The sequence below is a fragment of the Coenobita brevimanus genome, chromosome 14 (genome assembly GCF_032717465.1).
Source record: "Coenobita brevimanus isolate Jiangsu-jjx chromosome 14, ASM3271746v2, whole genome shotgun sequence".
NCBI classification, from domain to species: Eukaryota; Metazoa; Arthropoda; class Malacostraca; order Decapoda; family Coenobitidae; genus Coenobita; species Coenobita brevimanus.
In genome coordinates, this window is record NC_136967.1 from 1 (window position 1) to 25,375 (window position 25,375).

Below are 25,375 nucleotides of genomic sequence, written 5' to 3' on the forward strand. Positions count from 1 at the left end.
GGTAATAGGGCAAATGTTTCTAGCCTTATGGCATTTTTAAAGGAGACAGGGCTATACTGCAAGCTGTGATTGGTGTTGTCATAGTTATGTTTTAGGGCTTGCTGACTACATCTGTTTTCATTGTACCTACGATTTTAGTTGCATGATTATTGTGTAGTAGTTTTCTCAATTTTTATACTCATTCTTTTAAACTATCGTCTTTCATATCTCACTCATCAAAGCGCTGAATGACCTATCAGGTCCCAGTGCTTGGCCTTTGGCCTAAACTTCATATTCCATTCCATTCCAATCCTATCATGAGGGCCCTTGCCATGATAACTTTCTTGAAAGTTCCATTTAGCAGTGCAGTTGTGGATGGCTTTGTAAGAGGTTAGAGCTGCCATAGAATACCTATTCTTGAAGTGGGCTGCTTCCCTATCAGTCCACAATGATACATGTGTAAAATGAATACCAGCAGAATTCAAATAATCAGCTGGAGTCATTGGAGACATGATGGTAAAGCACACTCACCAGGTACCAGGCAAAATCAATTTACTGTTTGGAAAGAATAAAAACTTAAAGATAACATACTAAATTACAAACACAGGGGTTTTATCATTGGACTTCAGTGCAGGTACTTTGATTTTTTGTTCAAAGGTGTGCGTGAGAAACTTGACATCATTTTCTGGTAACGTTCCTCACAGTGGGCATGTAACGTGTGTGACAAACCATATGGCTTACCAGGGTTTGTTTCAAAGTATCCCAACGTTACATTATTAACCCCTACACCGCGGGCATGTTTACCAATGTTTTGCTTGTCCCGCGGGGTTATTCGGGTTCCGACAGACTCTCAAAAAATATTTGCCAAAAATCAGTTATTAGTCCTAGAATATTAAAATTACATATGCTTATGGCACATACCTTCAGCTTTCTCCTGGAATGTTTGTTGAGCCTTCGTCGGTTACCGTAGGACTTGTGGAGACCTCTGAAGTTGGGTAACGAAGTCTCCACTTTACACTTCCCGACAACCCGTAATGTGATTACCACAGCCAGATATAAACACTATAAACACTACTCTATGATTTTCAAGTAGTTTGGGATCCATACTCCAAAAAAACCACTGTGAAAGCAATGGAAATTACGAGCGCGTCTGATCGTCGCACTTGCGCTAGTTCGCTCTTGGTACTCTGTCATTTATTATTCATAAAACCCCTCACACTTTATATTTCTATTACTATATCACACTTATATATATCTGGAGTCTTTCTCCATAAGTTTCCTTCAGTCGTATTAGTTTATTGTCACTGAAGTCATTCAATTTTTCATTCAGTAAAATACGTAGAGAGCCACGGATTCACTTTCACTGTTATAACATAAATTATTTGTACTCATATTCTTATATTACTAATTACTTACATTACTATTTACATTTTCTATTCTATTTTCAATATTTACCCTTCTATTTTACTTACACTATGTTATTCACTGTCACTTTCAGTAAGATAAAACTATAATACACTGTTCAAGCATATGTACTGAACATCCATTGCTTTCACTTGCTATTTATACATTATTTCCAAATTATTCTCCTTTCACACTTGCACTGTTAGAACTGCTTCTGGCTGTGGCAATCGAAGAAACAGGTAACACAGAGGGGAACCTGGCACTCAGCGCGCTGCCAAGAGGTGCGTTTGTGCTCAGGTTTGCGGCGGGTGGTATGTGCACACACCTGACACCTGCGAATCGCAGCCTTCCTTTTCCCTGTGGCAGGCATAAGCTCAAGTCTGTGCCGATCCATATACGCCCTCTGCTCAAGTCGGTCGGGAAGTGTTACTGGATGGCGCCTTGGAGTTGCTGCTGTCACCCTACCATATCTTTCCAGCAGCTGCTGGACACAAGTCCTGGCGAACAACCTCAGGGAGAAGGACTTGGGTGGCTTGACCTTCATCTTGTACAGGATGAAGGCGTTCAGCATCGTCATATCTATGAGATTCAGAAAAACATTCCTGTACCACCTAGTATTCTTCCTGAGGCAGTCAATCTCACCAATCATCATGTCGGACTTGTCCACCAGCCGCATGTTGATATTGTAGTCCAACACAGCATCAGGTTTCATCACAGGTTCGCCTGTCCTACGGTCGACCTTCCCACTGTCTGTCATCTCCGCCTTATGTACGGTGGTGAGCATGTGCACGACCCTCTTGCAATGCCACCGTATTGCCAGCATCTTCTCAGACTTGTGTAGGTGCACGTCTCCTTGCTGCGAGGTTCCTGCCTCTGTGAATTTGGGGAAGTGGGCACGATTACTTTTGACAGTGCCGCAGGAGCCAATGCCGTGCTCAGAAAGGTATTTGGCAAGTTTCGGTGCTGTATAGTAGTTGTCTGTATACAGCACATGATTCCCACCAAAATACTTTTCTAGGAGCACTTTCACTACACAGCTTGAGAAGCCAAGGGGGTGTGTTTTATCCAGATCGACATTGCTGGCTGAATATATGACGAAGTCAAGGATGTACCCCGTCTTACAGTCGCACAGTACAAAGAACTTAATTCCAAAGCGATGGCGTTTGCTTGGAATGTACTGAACAAACCGAAGACGTCCTCTGAACAAAACCAAGGATTCGTCAATGACAACCTTCTGAAAGGGGTGGAAGAATGACATAAAATTATCCTTCATTCTGCTCAGAATCTCCCAGATCTTCCAGAGTGGGTCGGTTTGGGAAGGTACATTGTTGTCGGCAAAGTGCAGGTTTCCGATGATGTTCCGGAAGCAATCTCTGGCCATGTACTTATTGAAGGTGGGTGAGGGTAGTAAGGGGTCCATGGACCAGTATTCTTCCAACTCATGCTTCTTGGAGTGTGGCATGAGAAGCATGAGGGCAAAGAACACATACAGCTCCTGCACTCCCAGCATGGACCACTGTTGCATCTTGGCTGCACCTGTACCACTTGCAGCAGGTTGTGATTCATACCTGTTGGTCTCATCACATATGTGCTGCATGACTTCGTCATCTAGGAAGGCCAAAAGGTAGTCCACACACTCAGCATTTTCGTCAATAGTGAAGGCAGGCTGAACTCCTGAGGAGCTCTCATCAAATACTAAATTTTCAGGCACAAAATCTGACCCTTCCATCCACGCGAAGGCGTCCAGGATTCCCTGTCGTGGCGGTGTAGGGTGGGTGGTGGTGGTGGTGGTGGTGGAGATTGGCTGTGAGGCAGATTTATCTCGTTCAAGGTCACTCGCACTGACCCTGGGTTGCCGTACAGCACTAGCAGCCCTTACCCTACTAACTACACTACTTTTCACAGTCCTTAATTTACCTCTTCCTCTATGGCCTGCCTTCACTGTTGATGCTGGTGGTGACTCCGACGACGAAGACTCCGGAGATAACTCAGCCGACGATGATGAAGAAATGAGTGAATTGGGGCTTGGGGAACGGGGAGGTGAATGCACTCGGGACTCATGGCGGGCTGGGTCACGCGGGGGCATTGTTCTGGGGCTAACACGCCGCCTTTTCACTCCCTTCCCAAATTCCTTGCCTTGCTGCACTAAAGGCTCCTTTCCCTTGGAGTTAGAGACTACTTCCGACACTGAAGCACTCGTTGTAGCAGTTTCTCGCACGATAACCTCACCCGGCTCATCACACGATTCACCCGAATCGTCAAAATCACTGTCCATCATCACCATGGACAATTCTGCAAGTTCACGTGCCACTGCAGAGTCACTAAGGCCTTTCCTGCTTCCCTCACTACTTTTCTTAAGGGTAGAGGTCACGGGGCCCTTTGCAATGGGCGCAGAAGTGGCAGGAATGGTGGGGCGCGAGTGCGACATGGTTTCACTACAGCGGAGGACAAGGAACTAAATGCCGCGGCTTATCTGAGAAGGGAAGGGTTGACAGTGACACTGAGGCTGACTGCTGCTAACTTACATGCTAATTTTTTATAGGTAGAAAATCTTGGCAATACATAAAGAAATAGGTAGTTCCAGGTGAATGTAAATGTCACTTAGGCTTCTCCCTTCCTTTCTGATATATATTTTTATTACAGACATCGATTACAAGGCATAATTCAAAGGGGAAATTACTGTGGTAATGTAGCGAATGAATGCACGTGAGGTGTTGTCAGGTGATAATTTGCCAATTCCTGGTGTATAACACTATCACTTACCTGATTTTTTTTTGGTATATATTATTTTGTATAAGTATAGGGCATAGGGCTTATTTCAATGGATGAAATCTGTGGAAAAATCCGGGGGAAATTTGCGTAGTGATGAGTTTTCCGTGAACGTTGGTGTGCATCAGGGGTCAGTTTTGAGTCCTATGTTGATTATCATGGTACTTGAAGCCCTTTCACATGACTTCAAAAGCGGATTCCCGTGGGAGATGTTGCATGCTGATGATTTGGTGTTGATTGCAGAGAATGAAAGGGAAGCGGAGGAAAGATTTAGGAAGTGGAGGGATGGTATGGGGCACAAGGGCTGAAGGGTAACTGCAGATAAAACAAAAGTGATGATATCTAGGGTTAGTGGCGGTACTGTCAAAGACGAGGGAGAGTGGCCATGTGCAGTTTGTCACGAGGGCGTGGGAAGTAATTCCATCTTGTGCGGTGTTTGTGATAAATGGGGTTGCAAGAGATGTAATGCTGTCAGAGGTATACTGTGAGATACTGCTGATTTTATGTGTACGGCGTGTCGGGGAGAGCAGATGGAGATTGTCAGGCGTGAAGGGATTGATCTTGCTGGTGAATCTCTTGAGTGTGTGGAAGAGTTTTGTTATTTGGGAGACATGTGTGCTGGAGCTAGCTCTGTGGCTGGGGTGAGAATTGGTTGGAAGAAGTTCAGGGAGCTCTTGCCTCTCATGACATTGAGAGGACTCTTCCTATGTGCTAAGAGGTCTTTGTATGCAGCATGTGTTAGGAGTGTCATGCTGTATGGTAGTGAGACCTGAGCATTAAAGGAGGAGGATATTCGCAGGCTTAGACGTACAGAAATGACAGTGATTAGGTAGATGTGTAGTACGTCCCTGCGTTCAAGGTCTGGGGGGGCTGGGTTTACGATGGAAGAGTTGAGAGGTAGGATGGGACTGGAGTGTATTGGTGTTGTGATGAGCAGAGGTAAATTGAGATGGTTTGGGCATGTGGAGAGGATGGGGGATGATAATTGGGTGAGGAGGGTGAGAAATGTTAATATTGGGGGTGGGGTTATGAGGGGTAGACCGAGAAAGACATGGGACGAGGTCATTAAGTGTGACCTCAGGGTTAAGGGACTGAACAGGGAGGCTGCAATAGATCGTGCAGCGTGGAGAGCCGCCATTAGGTGACCAAGGCTGACTCATGCAAGCATGTTGGAGCCTTTAAAAATGAAACGATTATTATTATTACTCTTATTATTACTATTATTATTATTACTACAGACTTCGCAAATTCTTACTGGCATGTAATTAAACCTTACTGTTCCCAGGTTATATTGTTCTTGCTGCTAACCAGATACTTTTGTTAATCAAGGTTTGGAAGGAAGGGACTAATGTGTACTATTTTTTCAGGTGTGTTAATTGACCCAGCTGTGGAAACTGCCAACATAGATGGAGAAAGGGGAGAAGAAAGCCACAACCAGCTGCCAAATTAATACCAACCAGCTGCCCAATCACGGTAATACCAACCATCTGCCTCCACTCTCAGGTAAGTGTCCTATTGTGACTTTTTTTTAATTTTGCCAAAGGGACCTGTAGTATGGGGCCTTCTGCTCTTGTCATAATATACTTGCTACCACCAGACTCCTTCATTTATATTAGGAGACGGCCATCATTGTGAAGGAATCTATCTACTACCCAGTTTGCCACTATCTATCTGTTTAAACTGCCATCTGTCCTTATTCAGTGCTGAGTTGTAACAAAAGATTAACACAGGAGCCGTCGGAATTTCTTGTTCTGCTGGGAATAAGGAAGTACTTGAGGGACTATAACCAAGGAATTGAGCCAGACAGATGATGTAAAATGGATTTGTTCTTCTTAGGTCTTGTGTACTAGTAGTAGTTCAACCCCAGGCACAGCAGAACATTATCCCAGTGGACTGCAGGCTGAGTTACCCTTCTGTAGTCCATAATTCTCCTCTTGTGGGATAGGTGTGGCATTGAGAAGTGTAAATGTAGTCAGGCAGGCCTCCCTCCCATCCAGCACCAATACACTAGGGGTTAATTAAGATCCATATTGAACTCCTCCACAGACAAAAGGATTAAGTTTGAACACACTTGAGATTATCTCCTAAAACCTTGCCTTATTTTCAGGGTCCGTCTGTGTTACTCAGGCTGCTGTTCCTGCGATTGCTGAGTTGGTGCTGCTGTGCTGGCGTTGATCCTGGTGGTGCTGCTGTGCTGGTGTTGATCCTGGTGGTGCTGCCATGCTGGTGTTGATCCTGGTGGCTGGTGGTGCTGGCTCAATTTTTCTCATCATGCACCCAAGGGTGGTTGGGGTTTCTCATTAACGTAATGCCACTCGGGAATAAATGTGGCTGGTCACTGTCATATTGAATGTTGGGACCAACTTGCCCAGCCCTGGGCTCCTTCACTGCTCATAGAGTGATACAAGATTGTGTGGTGAATGTTGAAAAATACTCAGTGGCCTCAAAACTCTGGAAATACCTGTGATATGGAAATACCTGTGATAGATATAGAGGTTCCCAGTGCCGTTGATCCTGAAAACCTTTCTACATCTCAGTTCCTTCTACTACAACTACAGCTACAACCACCTGTCTGAAATGTGAGTTAGAAAATTTTTGGATGGTCCACCTTGACTTGGCAGAGAGTTTTGTCTTTGGCAGCCTAATTTCATCAGCCAGAAGCAGAGTGAGACAAGGCTAGCAATCCTTTCCAGATCACTTTTAAGCCAAGTTGAGATGGACAGAGTATAACAGTTGCTCCCCTACTTACGATATTTTAATAGAGAACTCCTGACCTCATCGTTGGGTGGGAAGAGGAGTCAGGAATGATGATTTTAATTATGATAGCAGTGCTGGGCTACATAACTAGATCATTCCACCACTAGGGTATACAAGACCAGTTAACTTAGTCTAGGTACTGATTTTACTTGCCTATTGATGACGACGACGATGATTGATGATAGAATAGTTAGTGCTAGGCTCCATAACTAGATCATTCCACCACTAGGATATAGAAGGCCAGTTAACTTAGTCTAGGTGCTGATTTTACTGGCCAATCAACGACGACGATGATTGATGATAAGCTAGGATGATGCAGTGCCAGGAGTCAATCCCTGGCACTATCAGGCTGGCAACCACACAGCCGAATGAAATCTCAAGCCGGTAAGTGTTTAATCTCAACAGCAATTCTTCTTAGCTCTTGTTCGTAAGTGGGAGAGCAACTGTCTTTATTCCAACTAACACCAGATGGTTTTATTCAATTGAGAGTGATGCATTAGGGGTCTAAGGATAATAATGAGCTTTATTTTTAACATTTTCATCTTAAATGTCAGGACCAACTTGCCTAGCCCTGGGTTCCTACGCTCCTCTGTGGGGCGACGTGGGATTAGATGATGGCTGATTGGATGGATTTTTAACTTATTTATATTCGTCTATGCTCAATTATCATACTTCTTGCACCGTAACGTGGCCTGGGATTTGTCCATTCAGCTGCTTTTTTCATATATCTCTGTGGTAGAATAACACAGTACTACATGTCTACATCCATCCCACTGCACTTCTTCATGACTAGCATTCTGCTTGATAAGCTATTGCTAAGATGCTTATTTTATGCCTGGGTAGAGTAACAAGAGTACAGTAAGTAAATTCCCCAGGTTTACCAGTAGCAGATAGTTTTGAAACCTTTCCCCTACACTTCATGATTAGCATGTCTCCTTGCTAAGGTGTTGCCTCAGCTCAGCAATATTTCAAGCTGATTGATAAAGTACACAGATAGGTAAACACTACACAGATACACATAGATAGTAGATATATTGCAGTAAGTGTTAGCTAGGTAGATACCCGGTATACTGCAAGAATTTTGTGATGGAAAGGTTCCTCATGTTATTTTTGATGGCTTTGACCACTAGTAGTGTTTCTCTCAATTGAACAGTGTCTGGTGTTAGTTCAGTCAAAATGGCTTGTCTTCTTTGTGGCTGGGGTGATTTCCTAACGTGATTTCTTAGCAAGCCTCCTGAGCCACCTAGAAGACACCCAAGTGAAATATGCATATGATTATTGCTTGATTATTATGTTGATGTTTGTATTGTAATTGATGCACAGTGGACAGGTTTTACAATTTTTTTATGGCCAGTGATACTTGTGTATATTGTCGCTATGTTGTCCGTTTAAATCACCCAGACCAATCAACCCTGCAGTTCTGGCGTTACTCATTGTTTACGAACCTCGGCCCGTCGATTCCCCTGTGTGGAAGTTGGAACGTTAAGTATCGGTATGCTTTTAAAAAAATTAGCGCCAAGTCAGACTGAGGAGATTAAAGTTTTGCGCTGGCAGTAAATGAACGAAAAGTCTGCTTCGTAAAAATAAGCTTTAAAAGTTTTGTGCCGAATTAGTTGCCATAATACTGTCGTGTAGCGTGGCCCCAAGTCCCTTTGCTACTAGTGGGGATTTGGGGGATTGGGGATGCCTGGAGGGTTGGGTCACTACTTTTACAGCACACACAACCCACCATTGTGTGCCATGACATATATTCGTTTTGACGTGGGTAATGAGGGCTGTCGGACAGTGAGAAGGAGTCCATCATTGCGTATGTTGAAAGGATAAGTGGCACACAGGTGGATGCTTCTCTAGGTAAAACATGCGCTCAGGCCTTGCTTGCAATAATCACGTTGTGGCCGTGCAGTAAGGGGGCGGAATGCTCTATGAGGGGGTTGTGTTTGATGGCCGGCTTTTTTTATTTGTTTTTTACGGCCTAGGCAATGCCTCAAGGATTGGGCATACGTTCTTAAGTGGATATTGCAAGCCAGACTTTGCACACTTTGTTCACATCTATCAGATGCTGGACCTCACATTCACAGCCACCCAGTCATTCACCAATTTTTTGTTTCCCCATTTTGTGAAGAGACCTGGGACTAGCTACTGACTGATTTAATACCGGATATTGCCACATCCAGCTGGAGCGCCGTAACTCCTTACACCACCACGTGACTGTCTAGTTGTATGCTCGTCGTTTACGAACCTCGGCCCGTCGATTCCCCCGTGTCGAAGTTGGAACGCTAAGTACCGGTACGCTTGAAAAGATTATAAGCGCCAAGTCAGACTGAGGAGATTAAAGTTTTACGCCGGCAGTAAATGAAGAAAAAGTCTGCATCGTAAAGACAAGCTTAAAAAATTGTGCGCCGAATTAGTTGCCATAATACTGTCGTGTAGCGTGGCCCCAAGTCCCTTTGCTACTATTGGGGATTTGGGGGATTGGGGATGCCTGGGGGGTTGGGTCACTACTTTTACAGCACACACAACCCACCATTGTGTGCCATGACATATATTCGTTTTGACGTGGGTAATGAGGGCTGTCGGACAGTGAGAAGGAGTCCATCATTGCGTATGTTGAAAGGATAAGTGGCACACAGGTGGATGCTTCTCTAGGTAAAACATGCGCTCAGGCCTTGCTTGCAATAATCACGTTGTGGCCGTGCAGTAAGGGGGCGGAATGCTCTATGAGGGGGTTGTGTTTGATGGCCGGCTTTTTTTATTTGTTTTTTACGGCCTAGGCAATGCCTCAAGGATTGGGCATACGTTCTTAAGTGGATATTGCAAGCCAGACTTTGCACACTTTGTTCACATCTATCAGATGCTGGACCTCACATTCACAGCCACCCAGTCATTCACCAATTTTTTGTTTCCCCATTTTGTGAAGAGACCTGGGACTAGCTACTGACTGATTTAATACCGGATATTGCCACATCCAGCTGGAGCGCCGTAACTCCTTACACCACCACGTGACTGTCTAGTTGTATGCTCGTCGTTTACGAACCTCGGCCCGTCGATTCCCCCGTGTCGAAGTTGGAACGCTAAGTACCGGTACGCTTGAAAAGATTATAAGCGCCAAGTCAGACTGAGGAGATTAAAGTTTTACGCCGGCAGTAAATGAAGAAAAAGTCTGCATCGTAAAGACAAGCTTAAAAAATTGTGCGCCGAATTAGTTGCCATAATACTGTCGTGTAGCGTGGCCCCAAGTCCCTTTGCTACTATTGGGGATTTGGGGGATTGGGGATGCCTGGGGGGTTGGGTCACTACTTTTACAGCACACACAACCCACCATTGTGTGCCATGACATATATTCGTTTTGACGTGGGTAATGAGGGCTGTCGGACAGTGAGAAGGAGTCCATCATTGCGTATGTTGAAAGGATAAGTGGCACACAGGTGGATGCTTCTCTAGGTAAAACATGCGCTCAGGCCTTGCTTGCAATAATCACGTTGTGGCCGTGCAGTAAGGGGGCGGAATGCTCTATGAGGGGGTTGTGTTTGATGGCCGGCTTTTTTTATTTGTTTTTTACGGCCTAGGCAATGCCTCAAGGATTGGGCATACGTTCTTAAGTGGATATTGCAAGCCAGACTTTGCACACTTTGTTCACATCTATCAGATGCTGGATCTCACATTCACAGCCACCCAGTCATTCACCAATTTTTTGTTTCCCCATTTTGTGAAGAGACCTGGGACTAGCTACTGACTGATTTAATACCGGATATTGCCACATCCAGCTGGAGCGCCGTAACTCCTTACACCACCACGTGACTGTCTAGTTGTATGCTTGTCGTTTACGAACCTCGGCCCGTCGATTCCCCTGTGTCGAAGTTGGAACGCTAAGTACCGGTACGCTCGTTGAAATTAAAAGCGCCAAGTCAGACTGAGGAGATTAAAGTTTTACGCCGGCAGTAAATGAAGAAAAAGTCTGCATCGTAAAGACAAGCTTAAAAAATTGTGCGCCGAATTAGTTGCCATAATACTGTCGTGTAGCGTGGCCCCAAGTCCCTTTGCTACTATTGGGGATTTGGGGGATTGGGGATGCCTGGGGGTTGGGTCACTACTTTTACAGCACACACAACCCACCATTGTGTGCCATGACATATATTCGTTTTGACGTGGGTAATGAGGGCTGTCGGACAGTGAGAAGGAGTCCATCATTGCGTATGTTGAAAGGATAAGTGGCACACAGGTGGATGCTTCTCTAGGTAAAACATGCGCTCAGGCCTTGCTTGCAATAATCACGTTGTGGCCGTGCAGTAAGGGGGCGGAATGCTCTATGAGGGGGTTGTGTTTGATGGCCGGCTTTTTTTATTTGTTTTTTACGGCCTAGGCAATGCCTCAAGGATTGGGCATACGTTCTTAAGTGGATATTGCAAGCCAGACTTTGCACACTTTGTTCACATCTATCAGATGCTGGACCTCACATTCACAGCCACCCAGTCATTCACCAATTTTTGTTTTCCCATTTTGTGAAGAGACCTGGGACTAGCTACTGACTGATTTAATACCGGATATTGCCACATCCAGCTGGAGCGCCGTAACTCCTTACACCACCACGTGACTGTCTAGTTGTATGCTTGTCGTTTACGAACCTCGGCCCGTCGATTCCCCCGTGTCGAAGTTGGAACGCTAAGTACCGGTACGCTCGTTGAAATTAAAAGCGCCAAGTCAGACTGAGGAGATTAAAGTTTTACGCCGGCAGTAAATGAAGAAAAAGTCTGCATCGTAAAGACAAGCTTAAAAAATTGTGCGCCGAATTAGTTGCCATAATACTGTCGTGTAGCGTGGCCCCAAGTCCCTTTGCTACTATTGGGGATTTGGGGGATTGGGGATGCCTGGGGGGTTGGGTCACTACTTTTACAGCACACACAACCCACCATTGTGTGCCATGACATATATTCGTTTTGACGTGGGTAATGAGGGCTGTCGGACAGTGAGAAGGAGTCCATCATTGCGTATGTTGAAAGGATAAGTGGCACACAGGTGGATGCTTCTCTAGGTAAAACATGCGCTCAGGCCTTGCTTGCAATAATCACGTTGTGGCCGTGCAGTAAGGGGGCGGAATGCTCTATGAGGGGGTTGTGTTTGATGGCCGGCTTTTTTTATTTGTTTTTTACGGCCTAGGCAATGCCTCAAGGATTGGGCATACGTTCTTAAGTGGATATTGCAAGCCAGACTTTGCACACTTTGTTCACATCTATCAGATGCTGGACCTCACATTCACAGCCACCCAGTCATTCACCAATTTTTTGTTTCCCCATTTTGTGAAGAGACCTGGGACTAGCTACTGACTGATTTAATACCGGATATTGCCACATCCAGCTGGAGCGCCGTAACTCCTTACACCACCACGTGACTGTCTAGTTGTATATTACCACCAAGTGTAGTAACGTATATCTTGGGTAGCCAGAAGCCACGTGGCTTGTCACTCATGATAGTCGCGAGATGTCCACTTTGATTAATAATCGTATCAAACAACCAGTTTCTTTACCTGCTGCCATCAGCTCTGAAAGAAGACATCTTCGCCAGATTCGAGTAAAGCGACTAAGGTTATAGACAACTGGCCAGCCGTACACAACCATTGGCTATGAAATGTTTTGCATAAATCCTGTCCTGAGCATGAGCAAAGTATGTAGACACTTCTCTGCCAGCTGTAGGAATGGAAGGTGTTGTTTGAAATATTTTATGTGGTAAGGACTGCACATCAACGTTACTATTCTTTCCTAGTCCACCATTCTCCTGTATGGGGATAGTAAAGGAACTGAAGGCTGTTATTTAAATCTGACATTGAATATTTGATCATTGCCATATGAAGGTGTCTGTTCCTGGCATCAGGAAAACAGGCAACAGAAGGAATGTTACCCTCTAGTCATTTGGGGAAGAGTGGTAAATATGAAATACAAGTTAGTGCTGGCAGAGTATTGTTGGCATACTTTTGCACATGCCTGTACATCACAAACAGATGCAGTTAAGTCCTGGTTATGTGCCACAGATGCTAAAAAATACAGGGTGGTTCATATATAACATGTCTGATCCCATGTGTTTTGTTGTTGCCTTTTGAACCATACCTTACCCCATCCTTAGGTGGGAAGAAGAGGCTGGGATGATGAGGATGACGATTGCAGTGATGATTGGAATAATAATGAATGATGATTATTATATTGATTTTGATGATTTGATGATTGATATGGTGGAGGCTCAGTCGGCTTTACCATCACTACCCTGCATCATTTTCTGTTTCCCATAACCCTTTCTTACTTGATAGTGATTGCTTGTTTGCAGCCATTGGTTGCATTTTTTATCAAGTAATTTAATATCTCCTCTTGCATATTCTTCAGTAATTGCTTAAAGTTCACTCATTTTGGTAAGAAGAGATTTTTACCCTCCACTGACTTTTATCTATTGCCAGACATCTCAGTTGCTTAAGGGGGGGCCACAAACAAATTAACTCCATGTCATTCTGTCATCTGCTATTTGACTGCCCTCTCTCCAACTCACACCTCCCTCCCTTGTATCTCTCCACTCCAGTCTTCCGTCTCTGCCATGGTCTCTCCTCCTCTTCACATCATACACATACCTTCTAGTCATTCTCTCATTCCCCATCCTCTACATGGCTAAACTATCTCAAAGTACTTCTCCTAATAGCACCACAGCACTTTTTCACTTCCTCATTTGTATATCTGTCTGTGCATAAAACTCCACACATTCCTCAGGTCATTTCCACTGCTCTCACTCTTGTGTCCTTCCAACAGGATCTAAGCCTCATTTCTCAACGTCTTATCACAGCTTTCAGTGATCCAGCAGCCTTTCTACCCTGCTGTACCCATTCAAGCACATCCTTCCATCCTCACTCATCACTCTAAAGTACTTGGATGCACCTTCATTATCTAATTCCTCACCATCCAGTCTCACTCTGTATGCTGTGATTTCCCTCAAGACCATAACTTTACCCATACGTATATTCTCTTTAGGATTCTGTTTCTTACATCCTCAGACTCATGCACCAAGCCTTGCAGTTCACATTCATCACAATACAGTATCATCAGCAAGCAACAGCTCAGGAAGTTTCCACATCTTACCCTCCCTCACTAGATACCAATATATTCACATTCCTTCCTATTACCTCTCTTATAGCTTCATCCATATACAAATTGAACAGCCACTGAGACATGACATGCAGAAACACGACACACACAGACATGACACATAAAAGCGTGGCACAAGGTATGACACAAACATGACACAAAGAGACAAGATTTTTGTCCTTATGCAGATTTATTTCCCTCACGTCACTGGCAGAATAAGATAGCACTGTGGCCCAACATCCTTTCCATAGCACTTCTTCATGACTAGCACCATATTAGTCATGTTTCAATTAGCATTTACAAGGGAATGATGGTAATTTAATACCCAGTTAAACGGAGCATAATTAAGTTGTCAAAATACGTGCTGCTCCCATACCCGCAGACTGAGCCGACAACACCAGATATATATGGGCAGCCCTGTATTTTGGTTTAGTAAATTGTGGGCTGCTGTTGCTGTGGTCCTGTATTCCTGGCTAAGTAGGACAGTGGCAGGTGTTTGGATATGCCTGTGTAGTAGTGCTGTAATCAAACCACTTCTCTGAACCAACATAGCATCATCTACCTTCTTGAATGAGATGTGGCTAAGTGAGCTCTGAAACTTTGCTAAGGATATATGCGTGTCATTTTCCAGAGTAAACTCCTGAAAGATGCACACACACGTCTGAAGAATATTAGAGGATAATCTTGGTTGTAAGAATTCTGGAGCTCTTATTGCCTCTTTTCTTTGATTAAATTCCAGTATTTAGGTTCTCCAGCATTGACTCTGATTCTTAGTAATTAAAATGAGCCAGGGACCACCACAACAGCAGGTATTATCAGCCCAAAAGATCGTAAATAACTGTGGCAAATAAAAGGACTCTGCAAGAAAGCCATAGTGCTTGTTTACCCAGCAATAAAAATAGGTGTTTTGTATATATTATCCCTCCTGAACTGTTGATGTTGGCTATTGTATTTGTACGCCAATTGTTATGCCCATTGTCTTGTTATATTTGCATTATTATTATTACCATGTCATTGTGATGTAGTGCACAGTCAGCCACAGGAAAAAATATGCTGAAAAAAATATGTACTCTTGTCCTTCTTTGGTTGATTGTAATTGGCAACAGGTCAACTTGAATTTATTTTTCTCAATCTCTATTTCCCTCTGCCTGTGACCTCCAGTCTTGTAAATGCAATGTGTGCAGGAATTTCAGATGTAAGATATCTTGCATTTGGCTCTCTTTTGTGTATTATTTCTTGCACTCTTCAGTTTCTGCTTCTCTGCATTAAAAAGAAAAATGTATTGTCCTAAATAGCACTGAGATTTTAAAACTAACAAGCATCCTTAGTTAACGACCATTTATGTCAAAGGTTGATGAGCAACTTGAGTCGTTTCCCTTCATTTATATCCAAGAATAACAATCCTTCTGAGTTTATTCCCCTCATTAAACATAGCAGTTGATTCCCTTCATTTAGGTGAGAGATTAACAAGATTTTTCCCTGCATATATATGAACATTTATCGTTAATACGGCTTATGTTTGTTATATTTTTTTCCTGTGGCTGACTATGTTTTATATATTGATGTGGGTGTGTTTTTTTGGTGTCTTTATTTCTGTTGATTTATTCTATAGTCAGTTTGCTTCACCTGACCGTTAGCTTTATGGCCAAGTGTAGTCAGACTGGAGAGTTAATTTGACTAGTAACCAAGGAGACTCATCTGTACCCCATCACCAAGGCATACTGAATTTTATCAGTGATTTAGTACTGAAGTGATAAAAGTTGCCTTGTTTTGTCAGATGGAAATAAACTGACTATAGTTATATGTTGAATTGGAATATGTTATACTGTTATCGGTGTGTGGGAAATGTGCCACGCGTTTGAAATTTTATAACTATATGGATTAGGGCGTCAGGCTATAGATAGATTAATAGATAGGTAGGGAGAGATCCTGGGGTGCCCATAGACTAAACTATTTTGATATATCTCTTCCTATCACACAGTCATTTGCCATATTTTCCTAAGCATGAGCAAGAACCAATTTGCCTGTCAGGTCTCTATCGTCTTTCAACCCAGGGCATCTCAGAAATCAGCAGTATTATGTGTTGAGCAGATAATTTTGTGCAGTATGCCTAGCCCTGGCTTCCTACGCTCCTTATGGGGTGACATAGGATTGGATGATGGCAGACGATGTTGTATAAAGTTGCAAGGTCTCCAACATGACAGCCAATGGTTGATACGTTTATAGAATTACTATCGTTATGCTGATTCTTAGGCTATGCTGTTGATATTTCTCCTTCATTGTTGCGTTTTCTTGGTCTGTGTATCGTTTGGGTGTTTGTGATGGTGTTGATGTCTGTTGGGTTGGGTTGTCGTGGTTTATGATTAGAGAGAGCAAGGATGTGTGATGTCCCCATGGTTTTGTGTGTGTGTGTGTGTGTGTGTGTGTGTAAGATAGTAGGATTTGAATGGTAAGTGAATGAGTGTATGAGCCATTTCATTGGGCTTGCAGTTAGTTTCACTCTCTCTTGGGTTTCCTCTTTGCTTTATGGGCCCTATGCATTTTATCCATGTGTAAAAAAGATAAATAAACAGGTTAGGAGTGACTGCTTGAAAAAGAAAAAGAAAAAATGGTTACGATGATTGAAAAATAATTGGTTACGAAGATGATGATGATGATGATGATTAGTTCACCTCACTAGGCATGGTACTGATAGTTGGCCCTTAATGCTTGTTTATTCTTTGTTCTTTGCTGCCACCTCAAATATTTCTGTCATGAGAGATAGAGAGACCCTGTTGTTGTAGTGCTAAAATCATTACATGCCTCTGACCCTCCTGTCACCTGTATTGGCCATCATAACCATCCCTTCTAGCAAATTAATTCTCATGATGAATTCCTTTGTCAGTGGATGATAAACCTATTATATCAAAATTATGCTGTTTTGAAGAATATTTGCTATGTATTAGTAAATCTTGGCTTGTAATCCCACTTGACTGACTACAGAAACCCTGGCAGCCCCAAAGGTATATGTTGAAGGATTGTCTGTTGTGGTAGTGTGGTGTGGTGTGTGGGAGGAGGCCTACACTGTGGTACATGTGGTGAGTGTTTGTAGTAGTGTGTTGTGGTGAGGGGGGAGGCCTTACACTGTGGTAAATGTGAGTGTGGTGTGGTGTGGCAGGAAGCATTACACTGTGGGCATAGTGCATTGTGTGTGAGTTGTGTATTGTGTTGGCATTGAAGTAGAGAAAGATGATGATTGTGTTGAAGTCTGGGTATACTCATTTCACTCTAACTTGGCACAAATTTTCATGTTTTGGTAGTTTTTTTTTAACGTGTCCCACTGGCAGAAACAAAACATTAGACCTGCATTCACTCCATAGCTTTTCATTGTGACAGGCATCATATTTTAATGCCTGTTTACTGTATTCTTACAACTCAGCATTCATGAGAGAGCCTAAGCCATTTTTAGACCAAGTTAGAGTTGTGTTTCTCTGGGTATGGTTGAGTCTGAAGGGTGGGTGTCTGGTGATGGTTTTTGAAGGTTTCTGTTGTATATCTAGGTAGTAGCTATGTACCATCTGAAATAGTAGAAATAAAGTTTAAAAAGAAAGAAAGAAAAAAAGTGGATGACGGCCACAGCCACTTGGCGGACTGCACTTGGGCTACTGGACTGCACTTAGGCCACCGGTATTGCAGATGGTCGGAGCCAGTGACCTGTACTGTGAAATTCCCTATGCTTTTCACAGCACAGTTCCTTTGGAATGGGGGCCGTTTTAAGAGGGTAGGAAAGAATATGTATCCTTCTGAAAAATAGTGTTGGGTATAGGATGAGAATAGGTTGTAAGTACTCTTTGTAATGTAAGTTCTTATTACATGCTTTCCATAGCTGTTCTTCCAAACCAGCATCATATTTTAGTGCTTATATACTGTATTCTTACAATACAGCATCCATGAGAGAGAGCACAGGGCATTTTTAGACCAAGTTAGAGTAAAAAGAGAGAGAGAGTATAGGTTGTGTTTTTCTGGATGTGGTTGTGTCTGAAGGGTGGGTGTCTCATGATGGTTTTTGAAGGCTTCTGTTTGGCTGTAGTGGCCATGTATATGTAGGTAGTTGCTATGTACCGTCTGAAGTAGTAGAAATAAAGTTAGAAAAGAGAGAGAGAAAAAAGTGGATGACGGCCACAGCCACTGGTGGATCTGCACTTTGGCTACAGGTATTGCAGGTGGACAGAGCCTCTGACCTGTACTGTGAAATTCCATGTGTTTTTCACAGTATGGTTCTGTTGGAATGGGGGCTGTTTTAAGGGGGTAGGAAAGAAAATATGTATCCTTGTGAATTTTAGTGTTGGGTATAGGATGAGAATATCTATCTGTCTGTCTGCCAGCTGCCATAATCCCATAAGGGGGGGCCATTTGACTTTTATTTATGGGGAGGGGCACTAACCCTTCACCAACCCACTTGTTGACACATAGGGAGCACATATGGTTTGATTATATGGTTACCACCCAGCATTGTAAACAGTTTCTTGGCTTACAGATTTTTTAAAAGTACTTTTTGTAATGCAAGTTTTTATGACATGCCTTCCATAGCTCTTCTTCATAACCACCATCGTACTTTAGTGTTTATATACTATGCTTACAACGCAGCATCCATGAGAGAGGCGATACGTTTGTGGCCATCCCATACGGGATTAAGGCGTCTGGCAATAGATAGATAGATAGGTCCATGAGAGAGAGCACAAGGCATTTTTAGACCAAGTTAGAGTAAAGAGAGGGTGAGAGAGAGTAGGTGTATTGGTGTTTCTCTGGGTAGGGTTGTTTGTGAAGGGTGGGTGTCTGGTGATGGTTTTTGAAGGGTCCTGTTTGGCTGCAGATTTGTGGATGTCTGTAGTGGCCTTGTGTGTATAGGTAGCTAGGTACAGTGTGAAATAATAAAAATAAAGTACTGTATATATATATATTTATTTATAAAAAAAGCTGTGTACACTCTGAAATAATAAAGTACTGGAATTAAAAAAAAAAAAAAAATAAGAGGTTGACGGCCACAGCCATCGGCGGACTGCGACAAGTGCAGGTGGTCGGAGCCGATGACCTGTACTGTGATATTCCATGTATTTTCACAGCACAGTTCCTTCTGAATGGGGGCCGTTTTAGGGGCGAGAGAAAAAATATTGACTCTATCTTGTGAAATGTAGTGCTGGCGTGCAGTGTTATAGGCTTTGAATGGCTGTAGTGGCTAGGTAGGCAGTATGTACAGGATAAATTATTAACAGAAGAAAAAGGAAATAAGAGAAAGAGGAGAAATAGAAATGGTTGCCCATTTTATTTGGATTTAGGTAACTTTCTAATTTGGGGCAGTGGTCAAGTAATAGGTCTAGTACAACTTCCTTGGTGGTTTGAATGGCCGTAATGCTTTTATGTTCCTCTGACAAAGTGGGGCCAGACTGGAGGGTCAGTTGAACTAGTAATCAAGGAGACTCATTCCTGTCTCAGTACTAAAAATTTCACTGTTTCATGGGATTAGTTATTATGAAGAGGTACATAGTGAGGCTGGGGGAGGAGGCAGCCTTATAACTCTGTGTGGAGGTCTTGTTGGGTTGTGGTGGTGGTTTATGTGTTCGTGTTTTTCTGCATTGAGAGTCCCCTTGTTGTCCTGTGTCTGTGTGTTTAGCCACGAGGGATTTTTGGCACTGAGAACACCAGCTGGTATTGTAGTGGTGTTGGTCTGGAATAGGAAAGTCCTGGAGTTGATAATTTTGAAGCACTTATGTAGGGAGAAATATGTAAGGTAGTCAGGATTCCAGGGGCTTAAATGGTCAGTGAGTGAGCATCTGGTCCTTTTCACTGGACATGGCCTGGTTATATCAGTGCCACCACCTGAAGGTGTCTGCCCTGCACCGCAATTTTATAACAATTGGGTGCGTAAGGTGAGAAGTGTGAATTTCGGGGGTAGGGTTGTGAGGCAGACTGGGAAAAAAATACGAGACAAGGTCATAGGGTGGCTGCCAGAGATTGAGCAGCATAGACAGCCACCATTAGGTGACTATGGCCAATGAATGCATGTTGGAACCTTCATGAATAGTACGATACAAATGATATAAAAATACTGAACTGTTTCTACAGGCCCATCATGTACACCTCAGTATATATAGGCATAGCTTTGAAATACTGTATATATAAACACATCATCTGAGATCTAGTGGCACATTTTCCACACAGTTTAAAACAGAATATGTGTAAATTGTGAGTTTTGTTTGTGTATAATGCCAGCAGTAAGTAATTCCTCATTTAATAATTGATATATATTCCCGTAAATTGCTGATTGCGTGAAGTTAGGGTCGGGTCCCAGCAAGAGGGACTTTTTCTCCAGCATTTAAGGATCATATGCAAGACAGAACTAACTAGCAAGATTTATTTGTGTTAAATTTAAAAAAATTATATTTTTAGATGAATTAACATTGATCTTTCACAGCACACCTTTGAGATTAATTAAGAAGTTTGTGAAAAGTGTATTTTTGAGTGACATTAAGAGAGAGACTGTGCTTAGTGAAAGTATCTTAAATGAGGAATTACTGATAGGGGTTTGCCAGTAAATTATTATTATTATTATTATTTGACCCACAAGCAGTTTTTGAAGCATAAACTAATGATACCCCTTGCTGGCATTAATATTACAAAGGAAAACAAAGTTGAGTGTTTATTCTCTGTGTGTTTTAGTACTTCATATAGTTAAGTATTGTATTAGGCTTCCTCTTCTCCTCCTCGTTGTTCTTCTCTTCCTTCCTCTTCCTCCCCATATTGTATTAGGCTTCCTCTTCTCCTCCTTGTTGTTCTTTTCCTCTTCTTCCTTCCTGTTCCCCTCCTCATTGTTCTCCTTCCTCCTCCTCCTCCTCCTCATTCTTTTCTTCCTTCCTCGTCCTCCCCTTTTTGTATTAGGCTTCCTCTCCTCCTCTTATTGTATTAGGCCTCCTCTTCTCCTCGTTCTTCTCTCCCTTTTCTTCTTTCCCCTTCCTCCCCTCTTTATTCCTCTTCCTAACCTTACCACCCTGCAACCCACCCTACCACCCCCACCCTTGCTTTGCCTTACTAGGTGTCCCTTGCTGTTCCTGTCATCCTTGTCCTGTCGTTCCATCCCTGTTCTGTCAGCCATGTCCTTTCCTTCCATCCCTGTTCTGTCAACCATGTCCTGTCCTGCCACCCCTGTCCTGCCATCACTTACCTGCCCTGCACCCTTGCACTTTCCTTCCCTCCCCTACACCCATGTAATATGCAGCCATGCCCTCCCCTACACCCTTGCAATATGCAGCCATGCCCTGCCTTGCCTTGCCACCCCTGTCCTGCCCTCCCCTCCTTGCTACCCCTGTCCTGCCCTCCCCTCCTTGCTACCCCTGTCCTGCCCTCCCCTCCTTGCTACCCCTGTCCTGCCCTCCCCTCCTTGCTACCCCTGTCCTGCCCTCCCCTCCTTGCTACCCCTGTCCTGCCCTCCCCTCCTTGCTATTCTTACCCTGTGTCCTGCTGTTCTTGCCTAGGGTGTCCTGCCCTTCCATCTCTTGCTGTATCCTGCTTGTCTTACCTTGCTATGACCTGCTCTGTTGTGCCCTGCCACCCATGCACTGTCATCTGCACTCTTGCTGTGCCCTGCCACCCATGCACTGTCATCTGCACTCTTGCTGTGCCCTGCCATCCTTGGCCTCCTTGCTATTCTTACCCTGTGTCCTGCTGTTCTTGCCTAGGGTGTCCTGCCCTTCCATCTCTTGCTGTATCCTGCTTGTCTTACCTTCCTATGACCTGGTCTGTTGTGCCCTTCCATTATCTGTGCTATTTCGTGCTTTGTGCCCTGCCACCCCTGTCCTGCCCTACACCCATGCACTGTCATCTGCACTCTTGCTGTGCCCTGCCATCCTTGGTCTGTCCTCCCCTCCTTGCTATTCTTACCCTGTGTCCTGCTGTTCTTGCCTATGGTGTCCTGCCCTTCCATCTCTTGCTGTATCCTGCTTGTCTTACCTTGCTATGACCTGCTCTGTTGTGCCCTTCCATCATCTGTGCTATGTCGTGCTTTGTGCCCTGCCACCCCTGTCCTGCTCTACACCCATGCACTGTCATCTGCACTCTTGCTGTGCCCTGCCCTTCCCTTCCATCTTTTGCTGTATCCTGCTTGTCTTGCCCTTGCATCATCTATGCTCTGTCCTTCCATCATGTGTGTCATGTCCTGCTGTTCTTGCCCTGTCATCTATGCTGTGTCCTTCCCTGTCATCTGCCATGTCCTGCTGTGTCCTTCCCTGTCATCTGCCATGTCCTGCTGTGTCCTTCCCTGTCATCTGCCATGTCCTGCTGTGTCCTTCCCTGTCATCTGCCATGTCCTGCTCCATGTCTTGTTTTGTTTGTTTTTAATATATGTTTCTTTTATTCTTTAATGTCTTTGTATATTGTCCTTTTCAGTTCATAATAAATGTTTTTGTTCTTTAATGTCTTTTTATATTGTCCTTTTAAGTTCTAAGTGCTAAAGTTTGGATATGTTATAAGTTACTTATATATGTATAGTACTTATATATGTATAGTACTTATATATGTATAGTACTTTGAAAAATATCAGAAAAAAAATACCAATAGACATGAATAGTATGAAGTGATGTCTCCTCCATACTATTCAATGTCTATTGGTATTCTCTTTCTGATATATATGTATAGTACTTATATATGTATAGTACTTTGAAAAATAAGTACTATACATATATAAGTACTATACATATATAAGTACTATACATATATAAGTACTATACATATATAAGTACTATACATATATAAGTACTATACATATATAAGTACTATACATATATAAGTACTATACATATATAAGTACTATACATATATAAGTAATATACAAAAAAGGTATATGTATATATAATAAAGACAAGGTAAATACATTGGTTTTATTTCCACTAAGATACATTTAAGTGAAGAAGGTGAAAAAAAAACTATCTCGATAAATCGGCCAGAGAAATAAGGACTGGGAACCCTAAGGGAGGGTTGCCAGTCCGTATTTTCGTGGCCGATTTATCGAGATAGGTTCTGCGCCCTACCCCAAGATGCTTCCAAGACCGTGCCCTTCAAATCACTGTGTAGATGCCATGTCTTGTATTGCTCTGCCCAGCTAATGCCAGGCAGAGCTATACAAGAACACATGGCATACAACAGAGTGATCAAAAGGGCTACTTAACATGCATTGCTAAACACGGTGTGCACCACGCAACGTTGTGTTTGCTAAGGCATGTTAAAACGGAAGCAATTGGACCATTAATCAACATGACATACAGTATACAAAAGACATGAGCCAATTAACCCCTTCAGTATGAGGACATTTTATTCCTGCTGATGCCACACGATTTTATTCAGCTTGGAGTGCGATCTCATACTGGAGGAGACATAGCCTCCCTTCAGTATCAGACCCCCTTCCTAAGCTGAGTAAAATCGTCTGGCAGCAGCAAGAATACAATCATCTGGGACACAGCTACAATACACTGAGAAATGATGTAAACAGTACTGAAGAGGTTCAAAAATACCAACATGGACTGGTTGTGATGCATGTTAAATAACAACAAAATCACATTCCACTGAACAATATTTACTCTTCACTAACTTGGCCCAATTTCTCAGTCTTTTCCAGCTGTGTCACATAAGAGTAACTCGAGGCACAGAAAGGCAATGCTATTACTCATAATCCTTTTCACACTGTGCCTACTATCCTGTTTTAAGAAAGTTACAACTCAATTCAGGCTGGAAAGATTTATAATTTTAGGCCAAGCTAAAGTTCAGAGTATAATCTCAAGCAAACAAATAAAACTACAAACATAATGGCCATATTACTATAACAATGTGAAAGTGTGGACATGCTATATCTACCTATAGCCTGACACCTTCATCCTGTGAGGGTACATATCTCCTCCCTGTCCACTACCATCTACCTGCCCTCCCCCCAGATTACACCCCCTGCCTCTCCCTCCACCTCACTCACATACACCCTCCTGATTATGTTTCCTACTCTCCATTCCCCCAACTTACACCCCCCTCTCATATATCTCTCCACTCCATCCCTCCATCTCATCCTCAGTCTCCACCTCACTCACATACACTCTCAGAATTAATCTTCCTACACCCTCCTCTCTCATGCACCTCTCCACTCCATCCCTCCATCTCATCCTCAGTCTCCCCCTGCCACTTTCCCCACCTCCACCTCACTCTCACAAACCCCTACTTAGTCTCTCTCTCCATCCCCCCACTTACACCTCCCTCTCATACCTCTATTCCATCCCTCCACCTCACTCTCATACTCCACCCCCAACTTACACCCTCCTCTCCTATATACCTCCACTCATCCCTCCATCTCATCCTCAGTCTCCCCCTCCCTCTTACCCCACATCCACCTTACTCACATACACTCCTAGTTAGTTTCCCTCTCCTTCCCATTTCAATTTACAACATCCTCTACTCAATCCCTCAGTTTCCCTCTCCCCTCCCCTCCACCTCACACATTAGGGCCGATTCACACTACACGGTTCGTCTCCGTACGGCTTTCGTACGTTAATTATTTTATCGAAATCAATGGGGCTGTTCACACTATATTTTCCGTTTATTGTTCATCTTTCGTGTGGCTTTCACTCGTATGGATCGCCTACGTTTGGAAGAAATCTCTAACGAACGAAACGTATACGTATGGAAACGCTCCGTACCTCCACCAATCAGTGTGAACATCAATACGTATCAGTCACGGTGTGTTTACAGACAACAGAGGACAACTTTAGCCTGTCACTGCTTTTGGCCGTGAACAGTACTATAAGTAGTCATGAGTGACGAGAAGTTATTAGAACTGGTCAGAGGCTACGAGGAACTATATGACAGGGGCAACAGAAAATACAACGATAACCATATGAAAGAAAAAATATGGAAATTAATAGGAGAGGGATTGGAAAAATTGGGTAAGATATTTAAATATTTCACTATTTTATTTTAACAGTGTGACAAATAGCATTTTATCCTTCATCCTATTCATTATCATTCATAGGGTATCTCTTAACACCCTATCCATTACCATTCACAGGTTCTCCCAACATCCTGTTCATAACCATTGGTAGGTTCTCTCTCAACCCTCTATACGCCCATGGAAGAAAACCAGTGGCACTTCAAGAATCTTTTAAATTCCATGGAAGAGAACCAGTGGGACTTCAAGAATCTTTTAAATTTCTTTTACAAGGAATGCACCTTGTGGAGCATTTCCTCCCTGTCTAGTTATGTCTACTAAAGAGCTTGCATTGTTCATGACATTCATGGTTGTAACATCAGTGGCATTGTCACCTCAGTAGTTGTGCAAAAATGAA